Source organism: Dasypus novemcinctus, chromosome 9 (assembly GCF_030445035.2).
Source record: "Dasypus novemcinctus isolate mDasNov1 chromosome 9, mDasNov1.1.hap2, whole genome shotgun sequence".
Taxonomy (NCBI): domain Eukaryota; kingdom Metazoa; phylum Chordata; class Mammalia; order Cingulata; family Dasypodidae; genus Dasypus; species Dasypus novemcinctus.
Window position 1 is genome coordinate 37,168,241 of NC_080681.1, and position 18,622 is coordinate 37,186,862.

The following is an 18,622-nucleotide window of genomic DNA, read 5'->3' on the forward strand; positions in this document are numbered from 1 at the left end:
TACTGTTTCTCGTACATTCCACCTCCCTTTCTTTGGCCCACAAATTGTCTGACTTTTAATTTCTAATATCTTTGTTCTGTTTTCTGTCTTTTATTCACTCTTTTTTTTTCTTCTTTTTTTTTCTTTTTTTTTTTTTTAAAGATTTATTTATTTATTTAACTTCCCCCCCTCCCCTGGTTGTCTGTTCTTGGTGTCTATTTGCTGCGTCTTGTTTCTTTGTCCGCTTCTGTTGTCGTCAGCGGCACAGGAAGTGTGGGCGGCGCCATTCCTGGGCAGGCTGCTCTTTCTTTTCATACTGGGCGGCTCTCCTCACGGGCGCACTCCTTGCGCGTGGGGCTCCCCCACGCGGGGGACACCCTTGCGTGGCATGGCACTCCTTGCGCGCATCAGCACTGCGCATGGCCAGCTCCACACGGGTCAAGGAGGCCCGGGGTTTGAACCGCGGACCTCCCATATGGTAGACGGACGCCCTAACCGCTGGGCCAAAGTCCGTTTCCCTGTCTTTTATTCACTCTTGATATTATTGTCTTTCTTTTCTCTTTCCCTCTCTCAGGAAAACACTGGCCTTTTAATTCATACTCCATTCCATGCCATATTCAGTTGACTGTCTCATTATAGGTACTCTACTTACTGCTATAACTCTACACAACTTACATGAGCCTAATATCATTCTCTAGATCTCACATTGTTGCTCTGTTAACATTTATTACCAATACTACTTTATACATTTTCTTTTCTTACTCATTTTGCTTTCCCTGGCCCTAAGTTCCTTTAAAGTGAACTTAGCCAGCAACAAGAAAATAGAGTAAGAAGAACAAAATGACAAAGAGAAGACATAACACTTATGCAAGAACAACAACTAATTAATCCCCAAGACTAGACAAAGAAGCTAAGGAACTGATTAAACCCATCAAGATAAAATGATGACAAGAGAGCAACAAAAAACTACAAATGAAACCAGTAATCAGGAAAACATGGCTGAATCCAATGAACAAACTAAAAACCAGGAAGGGGAGCAGAACATTGGACAAGTAATTAAAGATCTCAAAACATATATTAGAGACCAACTTAATGAAGTAAAGGAAGAGATTAACATTATGAGGGAAACACTTGGAGAAAAAATTGCAGACATACGCAAAAAGATAACAGATATGATGGGAATGAATACCACAGTTCAAGAAATCAAAAACACTCTCAGCAAATTGCTGCAGATTAGAAGTGACAGAGGAGAGAATTAGTGACATGGAAGACAGTACATCTGAAATCAAACAGATAGTAGAACTGATCGATAAAAAGTCAGAAAAAATCCAGCTAGGACTTAGGGACCTGAATGACAATGCAAAATGCACAAACATATGTATTATAAGCATCCCAGAAGGAGAAGAGAAGAGAAAGGAGACAGAAGGGGTGTTGGAGGAAATAATAGCTGAAAACTTCCCAAATCTACTGAAAGAGATGAATGTACATGTCCAGGAAGCACAATGCACCCCAAACACCATAAATTCTAACAGGCCCACCTAAGACATATACTTGTTAAATTATCCAATGCTCAAGACAAAGAGAAAATTCTAAAAGCAGCAAGAGAAAAGAAAACCATCACATACAAGGGAGGCTCCATAAGATTAAGTACTGATTTCTCATCTGAAACCATGGAGGCAAGAAGGCAGTGGTATGATATAGTCAAGGCACTAAAATAAAAAAATTTCCAACCAAGAATACTCTACCCAGCTAAACTAGCATTCAAAAATGATGGAGAGTTCAAAATATTCACAGATAAACAGAAATTGAAGAGTATGCCAACAAGAAACCTGCCCTTCAAGAAATACTAAAGGGAGTTCTGCAAGAAGAAAGGAAAAAATGGGAGAAGCAGAGTTGGAGGAGAGTGTAAGAGCAACAACAAAAAAAAAAAAAAAAAGAGAAGAAAAAAAACAAACAAAATATGACCAACACAAGTCCAAACAAAATATGGCTAACATAATTAATTCCTTGAAAGTAATAACACTGAATGTCAATGTATTAAACTCACCTATCAAAAGATTCAGACTGGGTGATTGGATAAGGAAATATGACCCATCTATATGTTGTCTACAAGAAACACATCTTAGACCCAGGGATTCATGGAGGTTGAAAGTGAATGGTTGGAAAACAATCTTACAAGCAAACAATAACCAAAAAAAAAAAAAAAAAGGCAGGAGTAGCTATATTAATATCAGACAAAATAGACTTTAAATGCAAAACAATTATGAGAGACAAAGAAGATACTACATATTAGTGAAAGGGACAATCTGTCAAGAAGAACGAACAATCATAAATATTTATGCTCCTAACAAGGGTGCCTCTAAATACATGAGGCAAACACCAGAAAAACTAAGTGAAAGAATAGATACCTCTACAATTATAGTGGGAGATTTTAATACAGCACTATCAACTTTGGACAGAACATCTCAAAAGAGAATCAATAAAGAAACAAAAACTTTGAACAGTATATTAGAGGAGCTGGATCCAATAGACATATACAGTCATTGCTCCTGAATACAGCAGGATATACATTTTTCTCAAGTGCACATGGATCATTATCCAAGATACACCATATACTAGGCCACAAAGAAAGGTTCAATGAATTCAGAAAGATCGAAATCATACAAATTAATATCTATGACCACAGTGAAGTGAAGCTGGAAATCTGCAAGGGCCAGAGGCTCAGATTTCACACCAAGATATGGAAATTAAACAGCACACTCTTAGAAAACCAGTGGGTCAAAGAGGAAATCCCAAAATAAATTAATAACTACCTTGAAACTAATGAAAATGATAACACAACATACCAAAACTTATGGGATGCAGCAAAAGCAGTACTGAGAGGGAAATTTATAGTCATAAATTCATACATCAAAAAAGAAGAAAGAGCAAAAATTGAAGAACTAACTGCACATTTGGAAGAATTAGTAAAAAAAACAATAAAGTAACCCCACAGGAAGAATAAAGAAAGAAATAACAAAGATAAGAGCAGAACTAAATGAAATAGAAAATAAGAAAGCACTCAAAAAGATAAACAAAACCAACAGCTGGTTCTTTGAGAAGATCAATAAAATTGACAAAACTTTAGCAAGACTAACAAAGAAAAAAAGACAGAAGATGCAAATACACAAAATAAGAAATAAGAAAGGAGGTATCACCACTGACCCAAAGAAATAAAGGCTATCATAACAGGATACTTTGAAAAACTATATTTGAACAAAAATGACAATTCAGAGGAAATGGACAAATAACACATAAACAGCCTATATTGATGAAAAAAGAAATTGATTATCTCAACAAAGCAATCACAAGTAAAGAGGTAGAATCAGTCATTAAAAACCTCCCAACTAAGAAGAGCCCAGGGCCAGACAGCTTCACAGGTGAATTCTACAAAACATTCCAGAAAGAACTAACACCAATCCTGCTGAAACTCTTCCAAAAAATCAAAACAGAAGGAACATTACCGAACTCATTCTATGATGCCAACATTACCCTAGTACCAAAGCCAAACAAAGACACCACAAGAAAGGAAAATTACAGACCAATTTCTCTAATGAACCTAGACTCAAAAACCCTCAACAAAATACTTGCTAACCATATTGAACAACACATTAAATGAATTATACACCATGACCAAGTGGGATTCATTCTGGGTATGCAAGGATGGTTCAACATAAGGAATCAATCAATATAATACACCATACAAACAGATTGAAGGAAAAAAATCACATGATTATATCTATAGATGCAGAAAAATCATTCGACAAAATACAGCACCCTTTCTTGATAAAAACACTGCAAAAGATTGGAATACAAGGAAATTTTTTGAACATGATAAAGAGTATATATGAAAAACCCACAGCCAACATCGTTTACAATGGTGAAGTCCTAAAATCCTTCCCTCTAAGATCAGGAACAAGACAAGGATGCCCACTCTCACCTCTTCTATTTAACATTGTCTTAGAAGTACTTGCTCGAGCACTGAGGCAAGAACCAGATATAAAAGGCATTCAAATTGGAAAGGAAGAAGTCAAAATTTCATTTTTTGCAGATGACATGATCCTATACATAGAAAACCCTGAAAGGTCTACAACAAAGCTTCTAGAACTCATAAATGAATTTAGTAAAGTCGCAGGTTATAAGATCAATGCACAAAAATCAGCAGCATTTCTGTACACCAATAATGAGCAAGCTCAGGAGGAAATCAAGAAACAAATATCATTTATAATAGTCAATTAAAAAACCAAATACCTAGGAATAAATTAAAATAAAGATGTAAAAAATTTATACATAGAGCACTACACAAGACTGTTCAAGGAAATCAAAGAAGACCTAAATAAATGGAAGAATATTCGCTGTTCATGGATAGGAAGACAAAATATTATTAAGATGTCTATCCTACCAAAACTGATCTACACATTCAATGCAATCCCAATAAAAATCAACACAGCATTCTTTAAGGAACTAGAAAAACTAGCTATGAAATTTATTTGGAAAGGAAAGAGGCCCCAAATAGCCAAAGACATATTGAAAAAGAAAAATGAAATTGGAGGAATCACACTACCTGACTTCAAAACATACTACACAGCTACAGTATTGAAAACAGCATGGTATTGGCACAAAGATAGACACACACACCAATGGAACTGAATTGAGAGTTCTGATATAGACCCTCATATATATAGTCATACAATATTCGATAAAGCCACCAAACCCTCTAAACTGGGAGAGAATAGCCTATTCAACAAAAGGTATTTGAAGAACTGGATATCCATATGTAAAAGAATGAAAGAAGATTACCATCTCACTCCTTATACAAAAATCAACTCAAGATGGATCAAAGACCTAAATATAAGAGCCAAGACCATAAAGACTTTGGAAAGCAGTGTAGGGAAGCATATACAAGACCTTGTAATAGGAAATGGCTTCATGAACTTCACACCAAAAGTACAAGCAGTGAAAGAACAAATCTATAAATGGGACTTCCTCAAAATTAAAGCCATCTGCACCTCAAAGGAATTTGCCAAGAAAGTGAAAAGAGAGTCTACACAATGGGAGAAAATATTTGGTAACCATACATCAGATAAGAAACTTATAACCTGCATATATAAAGAACACCTATATCTTGAAAATAAAAAGATAAACAACCCATTTAAAAAATGGGAAAAAGATCTAAACAGACATTTCTCCAAAGAAGAAATACAAATGGCTAAAAAGCACATGAAAAAATGCTCCAAATCTCTAGCTATCAGGGAAATGCAAATCAAAACTACAATGAGATACCATCTTACTCCCATAAGAATGGCAGCTATGAAAAAAACAGAAGACTACAAATGCTGGAAAGGATGTGGAGGAATGGGGACACTCATCCACTGCTGGTGGGAATGCAGAAGGATCCAACCATTCTGGAGGACAGTTAGGCAGTTTCTCAAAAAACTAGCCATAGATATGCCATATGACCCAGCAATTCCACTGCTGGGTATATACCCAATAAAACTGAAAACAAGGACACAAACCGATATATGCACACCAATGTTCATAGTAGCATTGTTCACTATTGCCAAAAGCTGGAATCAACTCAAATGCCCATCAACAGATGAATGGATAAATAAAATGTGATATATACATACAATGGAATACTACTCCACTTTAAGAACAAATACACTACAAACACACGTGATAACATGGATGAATCTTGAGAACCTTATGTTGAGTGAAGCAACCCAGGCACTGAAGGACAAATACTACATGACCTCAATGATATGAAATAAGTAAACCAAGCTGCCTCAGGGAGCTAGAGACTGGATGATAGGCTTATGGAAATTGGGTAGAGGAAGGATGTAAGCTGACATCTACATGGGTGAAATCTATGATAAGCTGGAGGTAAGTATTTGTACAAGGAAGGGATAAAATGGGGGCATAAGGTTAACTTTGGGTGGGGTTTTCAGGCTTGAGGGGGGCTAGAGATGGGAGGATGGGTAATATTGCCCAAGAAATTGGGGGAGGATGGGGCAACATACGAACATAGGAGATTGTTAGGTATTTGGTTGAGAGTATAATGCTGAGAAAACCTTTTCAAAAATATCATAAGGAAAGTAACCTGTTTAAGATGCTTAAAGGGATAATCTGATGCAGAACAGGCTCCTAGGGAATATGTGAATTCTCATTTTGCCAAAGTGGGTTATATCATTGGATAGAGACTCATATAATGAGAGTGAAGTTATACCCACATCCTGGGAGGGACTGATGCCCTCCAATAGAGGGAATTGTATCTCTCAAGAGAAATGGTGGCTCCCAGTGCATTAGGGCAGTTGAACATGTCAAGCCCTCAACACTGTTGCAAGTATCTCTGAACATGGCCCTTCAAGCAATGAAGATTGACTGCCACTGTGGGCCCTAAGGGCAGGGGGAAAGAGGTATTGAATAGATGGAACCAGTGTAACTGTGTGGGCAATAGAAGTGTTTCACAAGAGTACGCAAGGATGGATGTAAGTCATGTAAAATTACACCAAAAATATATAGGGGCTGATAGGCTAAAATGTCAATCATAATGTAAAACATAAGATAACTAAAAATTTAGAAAATTTTATAGTCTAAAATATAAACCACAATGTAAAACAAATATTACCTTGTTTGAAAGCTATTGTCTCAATATCTTTACATCAGTTTCAGTAAATATAGTATGAATATGTTAAAAGATTATTGCTGTGGAAGGGAAAAGGTTTTATGTTGGATATGTGGGAGTACTGTCTATTGTATATATGAATTACTAGGATCTAAAACTCTTGTGAAGATATGCTTAATAATTAGAAAAAAGAAAAGAAAAAGATAGGACGTAGACACTGAGGAAAAGACGGAAGTAGTTGCCTTGTCAATTTGCATACAGGGCAACACTTATTGCAGTGATGGAAGGCAAAACATCAAAAACAAAGCTTTTGCATTTTTAAATTTTTTGATACCCCAATTTATTTTTACCATAATTTTTCCAGATTAATATGTATTCTATATCTAACCTTTAAACTCATCGCTATATTCCATTTTACTATTAATGGACTTGGGCAATATATTGTGCTTCACTTTTCAGGAAGTTTTGGATCACAGAGAGGTTCAACAATGACAGTGGAGGAGTACTGGTGTGGGATGTTATTGACAGGGGACACATGGTTGGCAGGGAGTTCTACAGGGCATATATCTAGGGTACATAAAAAATGTTTGGATATTTTCATAGTGGATACAATTAAAAACAACAACTGAGGGAGTGCTGAGTTCCTAGCCAGGGGAGCTCTATCACAGTCCCTAAAGGAACAGCAACAATCCCCCAAGTGCAATGACAAAGACCAAAAAAGAATGAAGGTCCAACATGACCCCTTGATTCTAATGACTATGCTTGTGAGCCTGTGCACCTGAAATAAGAACAAGGCCTAGAGTTGCAGGGTGCCTAAGAGTTACCTCCTGAGAGCCTCCATGTGGCTCAAATGTGGCCAGTCTCGAAGACAAAATCAGCATGTAAATGTGTTGCCTTCACCCCAGCGTGGAACGTGACTCCCGGGGATGAGCCTCCCTGGCATTGAGGGATTACTACCAAGTACCAGATGATGATGTAACTAGAAAATGACCTTGAATAAAAGGGTCAACTCGGATCAGCAGAATATCTTAGTCTACATATAATACCAAGAATAAAAAATGCTTTTTGATCTGAATGAAGTGGGAAATGGAAAGGACAAATGAGTTTATATGGCTATGAGTCTCCAAAAAGAGCCGGGAGGTTATCAGAGGGGTTGCCCTTATGCACACCTCAGCAGAGTCCCAGAGACAGATAAAGTAGATACAACCCCGGGTATTGGTTCTTCTGAGGGCTACAGAGAACCACAAATTCTATGGTTGTGGCAGATGGAGTTCAGTGCCATGTCAGTTGGCCCTACTTTGGAGTTTGTGTTTCTGTGTGATGGAGCTGGACTCAGAAGTGACCTTTGGTCACAAGCCTTTCATGTTACTTTTACCAGAACTGTAGTTGGTGCTGGGGTTTAATATATACCCAGGAGACCTGAATCTCTGAACTGACCATGTGATAGCCAGGCCCAGAGCCTCAGCAGACTTCAGCTCCTACACTCTGGTTTATTGGACTTACCCCACTCATGGAGGTGAAGAAGGTCAACCACCACACCAGGATGCCAAGAGTGCCTACAACTGAAAACAGGAGGATTGCATCCAGCATCCATGTGGAATCTAAGCCCCATCTTGCTATAGATGTGGAGTGGATACAACCATCCCAAGGTCCACAGGGTGGGGGAATAGAATATGGATTAGAGTGGACTTACTGATATTCTATTCATGAAATATTGTGATTAGTAATTGAAGAAAATGTGGCATTGGTGTGGAGAAAATGGCCATGGTGGCTGCTGGGGGTGGGGAATGGGAGGAAGAGATGAGGTTTGGAGGTGTTTTTGGGACTTGGAGTTGTCCTGGGTTATGCTGCAGGGACAGTTACCAGACAATGTATGTCCTCCCATGGCCCACTGGGTGGAGTTAGGGCTATGATGTGGACTTTTGACCATGAGGTGCAGCGGTGCTCAGAGATGTATTCACCAAATGCAATGAATGTCCCATGATGATGGAGAAAATTGTTGCTATGGGGGGAGGAGTGGGGTGAGGGAGTTGGGGGGATGTATGGGGACCTCATATTTTTTGAATGTAATATTAAAAAATAAATAAAGAAAAAAGTTTTAAAAAATAGTATGAATGCAGTCATGCTATCATAGATATGCTTTCTTAATACATAGAGGTCCATACAATAGACAACAAAATATTAAACTCCCCTCCTGTGCAGTCCTGATTCTTTCTAAATAAATAGGCAAAATTCTATGGAGCAGAGAAGTAGATGTGGATGAAGAGATTGAGCTCCCACCCATTACATGGGAGGTCTTAGGTTCAGTTCCTTGTGCCTCCTGGAGAAGATGAGCAAGGCAGCAAGCTGGCATGATGGGCAGGTGGGGTGAGCTGACACAAGATGATGCAACAAGGAGACACAAAGAGGAAAGACAATGAGAGAAACAACAAAACAGGGAGCTGAGGTGACTCAAGTGGTTGAGCGCCTTTCTCCTACATAGGAGATCCCAGGTTCAGTTTCCAGTGCCTGCTAAAGTGAAGATAAGCAGAAAGCACACAACAAATGGACACAGAGAGCAGGCAAGTGCAGAATAATGATGGGGGATAAATAAATAAAAATAAATCTTAAAAAAATCAGTGGAGCATATAGGTGTTGGAAACTGAGGCACAGTGGTCTCACAAGGAGAGATGTGCTGTCTCCATGCTAGTGCTGTCTCCATGGCTACACTTGCAACCTAAGGAATGTGGTAATTAAGAGTTCCTGGCAAATGGGATGAAGCTGTTAAAGGCTGAAAGAAAAGATGAGCACATACCTTTTGTAGTGAATAGAACACTTAGACTCTGTACCTTGAGGTAAGATTTTTAAAAATTCCTTAGACTATGGGTAATGCTGCTTGATGTCACATAGGCTATGTGTTTTTGCTTATTGTCATGTAGGCTACGTGTTCCTGCTTGTCAGGTACACTGGGGTATTTAGAGAGCCCCTTGTAAACATTAAAGTTGTCTGAGGAGTTATTACTCACAGACCACCTAATCTCAGCTCTCTCACTTGTTCCTTCCCCCTTTTCTCTTTCTTTCATTCCTGATACCCTTCAGGTCCAAATCTCCAACATCTGGTGCCCAACGTGGGGCCTGAAGAAGTTAGTGAGTCTTCCAAATCAGTACTGGGAACCGCAGAAAAGACCTCGTTGAGGGTCGTGTGATGTCCAAAGCAGTGTGACTCAAGTCTTCTTTTAGGTAAGTAACATTTTCTGCAAAGTCATCAGGGTAATGGGAAATCAAACTGAACGTGTGGAAGAACATTCACAAGTGTTAGAAATCTTATTGAAAGCTAGTGAGGTGCCTGTAAAAAGTTGTGAGTTAAAAGAACTGTTTGCTTTAATACAAAAGCATTGTGGTTGGTTTTGGTCTCGGGGATATAATGTCTTAAATTCAAAACAGTGGAAATGTGTAACAAAGGCTTTATGAAGAGCATATCAGAAAGGGGAATCCATTCCTTTAGCTGTGAGGGTTTTGTGCCAGCAAATTGCTGCCACCTTAGATCCTTTACAATCAGGTAAAGATGAAGAAGAAGAAATTCTATTTTCAAAACCCATAGGCAAAAAGAAAATGGAGGGCCATTTGAAAGAACTAAATTCTGAACCAAAAGGTGGAGGAGAATCTCCTGGCTTTAATGTCTAATTCCAGTACTAATCCTTTTATAGATAAAAAGACAACTGTCTGCTCTAATGAAATATCCAATCTCCATATATCTCATCCAGGTGCTTATCCTAGCTTATATTCAGTCCAACCTGCTGGGCCTGATGAGCCACTGCTTATGGCTGCCCCAACCTCAGTCCCTGGAATTTTTTCAGATATGGCAGACACTATACCCTATGTTAAAAAGATAGTTGTTTCCAACCCCACTCCTCAAACACCCTTGATGAGCTGTTTATTGCAAGGATCTCGACAAGGGGATCTGGAGGCCATGCAATTTTTATCAGGTTTTCTGGTTATATCACAACCAATTTCATCAGATGCTAATAATCCTCAGGGAGGTGCTGAGTCCCATCATGAACCAATACCTTTTAAACTATTGAAAGACTTAAAACAGGCTTGCATGCAGTATGGGGTTAATTCTCCATATACGTTTGGCTTAGTTCAGGAGTTCAGGGCATGGCTCAGGCAGATAGACTGATTCCTTGGGACTGGGAAATGTTAGCCCATACTGTTCTTAGCCCTGCTGAATTTCTGCAATTTAAAACTTGGTGGACCAATGAGGCTAATATGACTGCCCGGTGAAATGCTAATCAAGACCCTCCAGTGCTTATATCGACAGAACAGGTATTGGGAAGAGGAGCTTGGGCAGGAGTGAGCAGACAAATGCAGTATGATGATGTAGCAATAGTTCAAGTTAGAATGTCCTGCTTAGCAGCTTGGAGAAAAATTTCAGCCCCGGGGAAACCTGTACAACCCTTTGCTAAAGTTATCCAAGGAGTAAATGAGCCATATGTAGAGTTTGTAGCTAGGCAATCAGATATTATTCAAAAAACTATAGAAATTTTGTGCTGGAGACTTGATTTTGTTAACTCTTACATTTGAACAAGCAAACAGTGAATGCCAAAAAGCTATTAGACCCATTAAGGCAGGGAGAGGGTCAATACAAGACTATATTAAAGCTTGCCAGGACATAGGGTCCACCACCCACCAGATGGCAATATTAGCAGCAGCAATAAGAGGCAATCAGAGACCGCAGATTAAAAGAGAAAGTTGTTTTAAATGTGGGAAATCTGGTCATTTTCAAAGGGATTGCAGAACAAATTTCGCTCAGCCACAAAATAATGGAGGAGGAAAACCCCCCTCTAAACTGTGCCCTATATGTCAAAAGGGCTTTCATTAGGCTAATGAATGTAAATCTAGATTTTCATAAAATTGGCTCGCCCATTTCACCATCGGGAAACTGCTTTGCGGGCCTAACTCAAGGCCCTCAGACAAACAATATGAGCCTACAGGAAAGATATCCAGTCAGCAATGGCCAGCAGCATGCAGCCCAGTTTCTGAATTAAGGGCTGCTACTTGAGGGAACACTGCTGTTGATTTACCTTCTACAGAAACTAAACTTATTACTCCTGCTATGGGTATGCAGACTATATTTACAGGCGTAAAAGGCCCATTACCTCCTGAAACTGTTGGCTTAATTGTAGGTAAGAGTAGTTTAACTATGAAAGGACTGCTTGTACAAACTGGCATTATAGACAGTGGTTATAAGGAAGAAATTAAGGTTATGGTGCAAGCTGTTAATCAAGTAGAAGTTACTTTGGGGCAACATATAGCTCAATTATTACTCCTACCCTATTACAAACCATGCACTCTTCCTTCTGCTAGAAATGGGGGATTTGGGTCTACGGGGAATGAAATTTATTGGCAAACTTTTGTAGGCGATGATTGGCCTGAAGTTACTATTACTATTGATGGAAACGTGTTTTTGGGATTAATAGACACAGGAGCTGATGTGTCCATCATTGCTAAATGATATTGGCCTCAATCATGGACGTTACAAAAAGTCCCAACAGTCTTTACTGCCATTGGCGCTATGACAGATATTTATCAGAGTACCTCTATTTTTGATGTATTAGGACCTGGTGGGCAAAAATCTATGCTACAACCTTATGTGGCTGATATTGGACTTAATTTATGGGGCTGTGATTTACTTAGTCAGTGGGGAGCTTTTGTTCACATTCCTACATTATCTGAGCAGGTAAAAGCTTTATTTATGGATATGCAGTATAACCCTAACATATGTCAAAAAGGGGATCATAAAGGACTTGGATCTGTTACACTGAGACAGGATTCAGAGATGCAAAATTTAACATAGGGACCTTTGCAATAAAGGGCATTACTATTCCCATAACGTGGCTTACAGAAGCACCAGTGTGGGTTGATCAATGGCCCCTGTGTGGAAAAACTCAATGCCTTTCATAGTTTAGTAAAAGAACAATTATCTCAGAAACATATTGAGCCCCCAAATAGTCCTTGGAATTCTCCAGTGTTTGTAATAAAAAAGAAATCTGGAAAATGGTGAATGGTAACTGACCTAAGAGGTGTTAATAAGGTTATGAGCCCATGGGGGCACTGCAACCAGGGGTTCCACAGCCCTCTATGGTTCCTAAGAATTGGTCTTTGATTATTATAGATTAGAAAGATTGTTTCTTTACTATTCCTTTGCATCCTTCTGATAAAGAGAAATTGGCCTTTTTTGTTCCTGCTATAAATAATCAATCCCCCATGCAGAGATATCAGTGGTGTGTGTTGCCTCAGGGCATGATGAACAGTCTTACCATGTGTCAGTTATTCATTTATCAGCCTCTACAGGTGCTAAGAAGAAGGTTTCCAAAAGCTATGATTATTCATTACATGGGTGATATATTATTTGCACATTCTTCAGATGACAAGTTACAGCAATTGTTTCAGTATGCTGAAAAGGTGTTTCCTGAGTATGGGTTACAGATTGTCCCTGAAAAAGTTCAGCAGAATGCCCCTATTGCTATCTAGGTATGCAATTGGCAAATGGATGCATATGCCCACAGAAAATACAATTGAGACGTGATAAATTAAAAATCTTAAATAAGTTTTAAAAACTTCTGGGGGATATTAATTGGACTCATCCTACTCTAGGCATTCCTAACTACATGTTGCAGTACCTATTTCAAACTTTAGAAGGAGAGCCTGTCCTCTTAAGTCTGAGAAAATTATCCTCAGAGGCAGAAAAGGAATTAAATCTCATTGAAGAATGAATTTCACAGGGACAATTGACTCAAATAGATCCTGACAAAGCCATAGACGTGGTGATTTTTTCTACCCCGCAATCTCCTACCGCCCTGTTCTGGCAAGATGGCATATTAGAATGGGTATTTATCCCCAATAATAAACAAAAAAGATTGCAAACATATTTACAAAAACTTATTAATATTATTGCTAAAGGACGATTACGGCTCATGCAACTTAAAGGGACTGATCCTTATTGAATAATATGTAGTCTCTCTAAAGATTAAATTAAACATCTTTATGCTACAAACACACAATGGCAAGTTGCCATTAGTGATTTTCAGGGAATTATTGATAATCATTACCCCACTTCTAAGCTGTTAACATTCTTATGGAGAACAACTTAGATTTTACCAAAAATAGTTGTCATTTCCAATTGAAAATGCACTTACCATTTTCACAGATGGTAGTAGCAATGGCAAAGCTGCTTATGTCACTCCTTTTACAGAAAAGGTTTGGCAAACACAGCATACTTCTGCACAACATACAGAATTATCAGCTGTTCTCATGGTCCAACAAACTTTTAAAGAGCCTCTCAATATTATTTCTGACTCTGAGTATGTTTGCTTAATTGTTGCTCAAATTGAAACTGCTAATATCTGTAACTGATGAGCTTTCTCAAATGTTCCTGCAATTGCAGGCACTCATTCATCAATGACTAAATTCTCTGTATATTACCCATATTCAATCACATTCTGCTTTACCTGGCCCCTTATCCACATATAATGTGCAAGGAGATATTCTGGTAGGGTCTATACAGGATGCTGCCAAATATCATGCTCTAACTCATATTAATACTAAGGGATTGCAACATAAATTTCCATCTTTAACAAAATTACAAGCACAAGATATTATAAAACATTGTTCTATCTGTGGCCCTCTCGTATTATCACCATTTGATAAAGGCGCTAATCCCCAAGGGCTAGCTCCAAATCAGATCTGGCAAATGGATGTCACACATGTTCCAACATTTTGTAAATTGCAATATGTTCAAGTTTGTATTGATACTTATTCTCACTTTGTCTGGGCTACAGTGCACAGTGGGAAAAGATTTTGTCATGTTCATTCACATTTGTGGTCTGCATTTGCAGTTATGGGATGCCTTACAAAAATCAAAACTGATAATGGTCCAGCTTATTCTGGCAAACAGTTTGCAACATTTTGCTCTAAATATTCCATTGCTCATGTCACAGGAATTCTTTATAATCCTACAGGTCAAGCCATAGTTGAACAGTCGCATCATACCCTTAAGCAAATGTTATTAAAACAAAAAGGGGGAGATGATGGCATTATAGTACCAAAGGACCAATTAGCAAAAGCTTTATTCACTTTAAATTTCCTTAATGTATATGATTCAATAACACCTGCTGAACAGCATTATGCATTGAATAAGAATAAAGAAAAGGTATTGTGTGACCCAGCTAAATATCAGCCAATATATTGGGAAGATGTACTAATTAATGCTTGGCAAAAGGGAAAGGTTAAAGTATGGGGGTGAGGATATGCTCTTGTCATTACAGAAGATGGGGGACAAGTTTGGCTGCCAGCTCAATGGATTAAACCATGGATAGAGAAGAAGAAAGAGAATTTTGATGATGATTTCTCCTCTTCTGGTCATGTTAATGGTAACTCTGTGTCCTGCAGGTGAAAATCACACTTATTGGGCATATATTCCTAACCCACCTCTAGTACGTGCTCTAACATGGAGAGACCCATCATTTCCTGTATTTTTGAATAAAACACATGTGTTTCCTGGGCCTAGAGATGACAGACTATGCTTAAAACCTGATGAAGTGGTGGCAGATTTGGCCCAGTGGTTAGGGCGTCTGTCTACCACAAGGGAGGTCTGTGGTTCAAACCCTGGGCCTCCTTGACCCATGTGCAGCTGGCCCATGTGCAGTGCTGATGCGTTCAAGGAGTGCTGTGCCATGCAGGGGTGCCCCCCTTGTAGGGGAGCCCCATGCACAAGGAGTGCACCCTGTAAGGAGAGCCACCCAGTGCAAAAGGAAGTGCAGCCTGCCCAGGAATGGTGCCACACACACGGAGAAGTGATGCAACAAGATGACCCAACAAAAAAACACAGATTCCCATGCCGCTGACAACAATAGAAGCAGACAAAGAAAGAACACGCAGCAAATAGACACAGAGAACAGACAACTGGGATGGGGGGGCAGGGAAGGGGAGAGAACTAAAAAAAAAAAAACCTGATGAAGGAAATATATAATCTTATCTGTCCTTTTGATCATAGACCATTATGTATTGGAAAAAGTCCCCCTTGCATGCAAACAAAAAATTGGACTATGGTTACCATGAAAAATAATGGTACAAAATTATTAATAACTTTGTTTCCTTCATATAATCCTTCAGTAACTAAAAAGCAAAATTATAATTGTCCACCCCAAAAACCTGAAAAGAAAAAGGGATGGCAAGAATTCTATATAGAAAGAAGATCTGTCATTTTTAATGATTCCTATGGAATAGTGTGGGAAAGTGCTCCTATGGGGACCCCCAAAAAATATAACAGCAGATTTATATGGTATGGACTTAACAACAAGGGTCAATGAGTTAGTGATATGCAATATCCTTTTTCAGAACCTCTATTCTTGGGTGAACAAGTGGTATATACTAGCAATTTTACTATTTGGAAATGTAAAGGAAAATGGTTACCAACTCCTTGGATTAATGACACCTATAATCTTAATATACAAAAATCTTGTGGAAAGTGTTTCTTGGAATTGCCCCTACTTATGAATGGATTGGTAATTACAGTCAAACGGGTCAATATCTACAATTAAATCAAACCTATCAATTGAAAGCATATGTCAGGGATCCTTTCATATTCATTACTGGAAAAGTAACCATAAAAGATAATGCCTTGTTTTATAAGAATGGTGCCTTGTATACATGTCTGTCAGAAAGTGTGTTGCAGGATGGAGACACTGTCACGATAGCCAGAAGACGACGAGGTATATGGATTCTCATCTGAATGAACTAAATATGGCAGTCATCACCTGAAAGTCAACTATTGCTCCACATGGCTCAAGAAATCATGAAATGGACAAAAAGATTTATTGGACTCCTAATAATTAGTATAATGGGACTAATTGGAATTATCACTCCTGCAACCACTGCTGTCACCTTGCATGAGACTATTCAGACTCAACAATACGTGCATGATTGGCATAAAAATGCTAGTGATTTGTGGCATAGCAAAGAGCACATTGATGAACAGTTAAATAATTGGGTTAATGATTTAGAATCAGCTTTTTTTTGCATATTGGAGATCAATTGTATAATTTAAACTTAAGGGGATTGAAATGTGATTGGAATGAAAACAACTTTTGTATTATGCCTCTTGCCTATAATTAATCTGATATAGAATGGGGGAAAATTAAGAATCATTTGCTAGGCCATAAAAGTAATCTCTCTCTGGAAATAATGGAATTACAAAGAAAAATATTAGAAATGTCTCAAAATCAAATTCATATAGCCAATGCTAAGGATATTTTCTCAGATATGATTTCACATATTACAAAATTTAACCCAATTAATTGGTGGCAATCACAGCATTTCTTATCAGCTTTAGGAATAGGGCTAATCGTATTTGTTCTATTCCTCATGATTCTTTTCTGTGCCAGACAGTGCTTTTGAAGAAAATTGTAAAGTGTAACAGCCATGGGACATGCAAATAACCTGGTGCTAGCAAAAGCACTTCAATAATTTCCCCAAGTCAAAGAGCTTGGCTGGCAGTCAATGACGGGTAAGATTCTCAGAGGAGGGCAACCTAAGACAGGCACTGTCACCTCGACAAAAACAAAAAGAAGGGGGAGATGTTGGAAACTGAGGCACAGTGGCCTCACAAGGAAAGACATGCTGTCTCCATGCTAGTGCCATCTCCAGGCTATGCTTGCAACCTAAGGAATGTGGTAATTAAGAGTTCCCAGCAAATGGCAAATGGGATGAAGCTGTTAAAGGCTGAAGGAAAAGATGAGCACATACCTTTTGTAGTGACTAGAACACTTAGATTTTGTACCTTGAGATAAGATTTTTAAAAATTCCTTAGACTATGAGTAATGCTGCTTGATGTCATGTAGGCTATGTGTTACTGCTTGTTGGCACATAGGCTACATATTCCTGCTTGTTGGCATGTACACTGGGGTATATAGAGAGCCCCTTGTAAACAATAAAGTTGTCTGAGGAGTTATTACTCACAGACCCCCTAATCCCAGCTCTCTCGCTTGTTGCTTCACCCTTTTCTCTTTCTTTCATTCCCGATACCCTTTGGTCCAAATCTCCAACATATAGGCAGTGTGTAATAATAGAAAACAGGGTAATATGCCAAGCACTCAATCTTAATGTCTGTGCTTCGGACCCTTATTTCTGTGAAAATGAAACTTAGCTGAACTATAATTAATGCATAAAAGAGTTACCTCCTGAAAACTTGTTTCTCAAAAGTGGTTGCCAAACTCTCTAAGCTAAAATCAGCAAATGAATTTACTACTTTTCCCCTAAGAGGGGACAAGACTCCCGGGAATGTCTCCCTGGCACCAAGGGATTATTACCAAGTACCAACAGCAATGCATGTAGAAATAGACCTTGATCAAAAGGTGGAAGCATTAAATAAAAGACAGTTTTTTTGGCTAAGAGATTTCAAAGTTAGTAGGGAGGTCATTCCAGAAATTATGCTTATGCAGGTCTCAGGCAGATTTCACTAACTACCACAGTAAACAAAACCTTGAAAACTTTTTTAAACTTTATTTTTAAAGAAGTTTTAGATTATAGAAAAGTTACATAAAAAATATAGAAGATTCCAATATACCTCACCCCCACCATCTCTCACATTTTCCCCTATTAATAACATCTTACATTAGTGTGGTACAGTTGTTAAGAAAGTGCAATTGCAATATCATGCAGAACAATTCCAATGCCTTAAAAATACCATGTTCCACCAATTCTTCCCTCCTGCTCCTCTCAGGACCAAGGGTAACTGGTTGAGGCATGACTCCTGGGGATGATCCTCTTTGCCCTGCAGGGATTAATACCAAGTGCCAACCAGCAATGCTGGGCTTTGTAGACTAACTCTTCACTCACTGCTATAAAGCATGAACTTAACACATAGAAAATATTATACCTGGATTAATTTCAGGTATTTTAACTTTATAGTATTAAATGCAATGAATCCTTTCTCCTTATT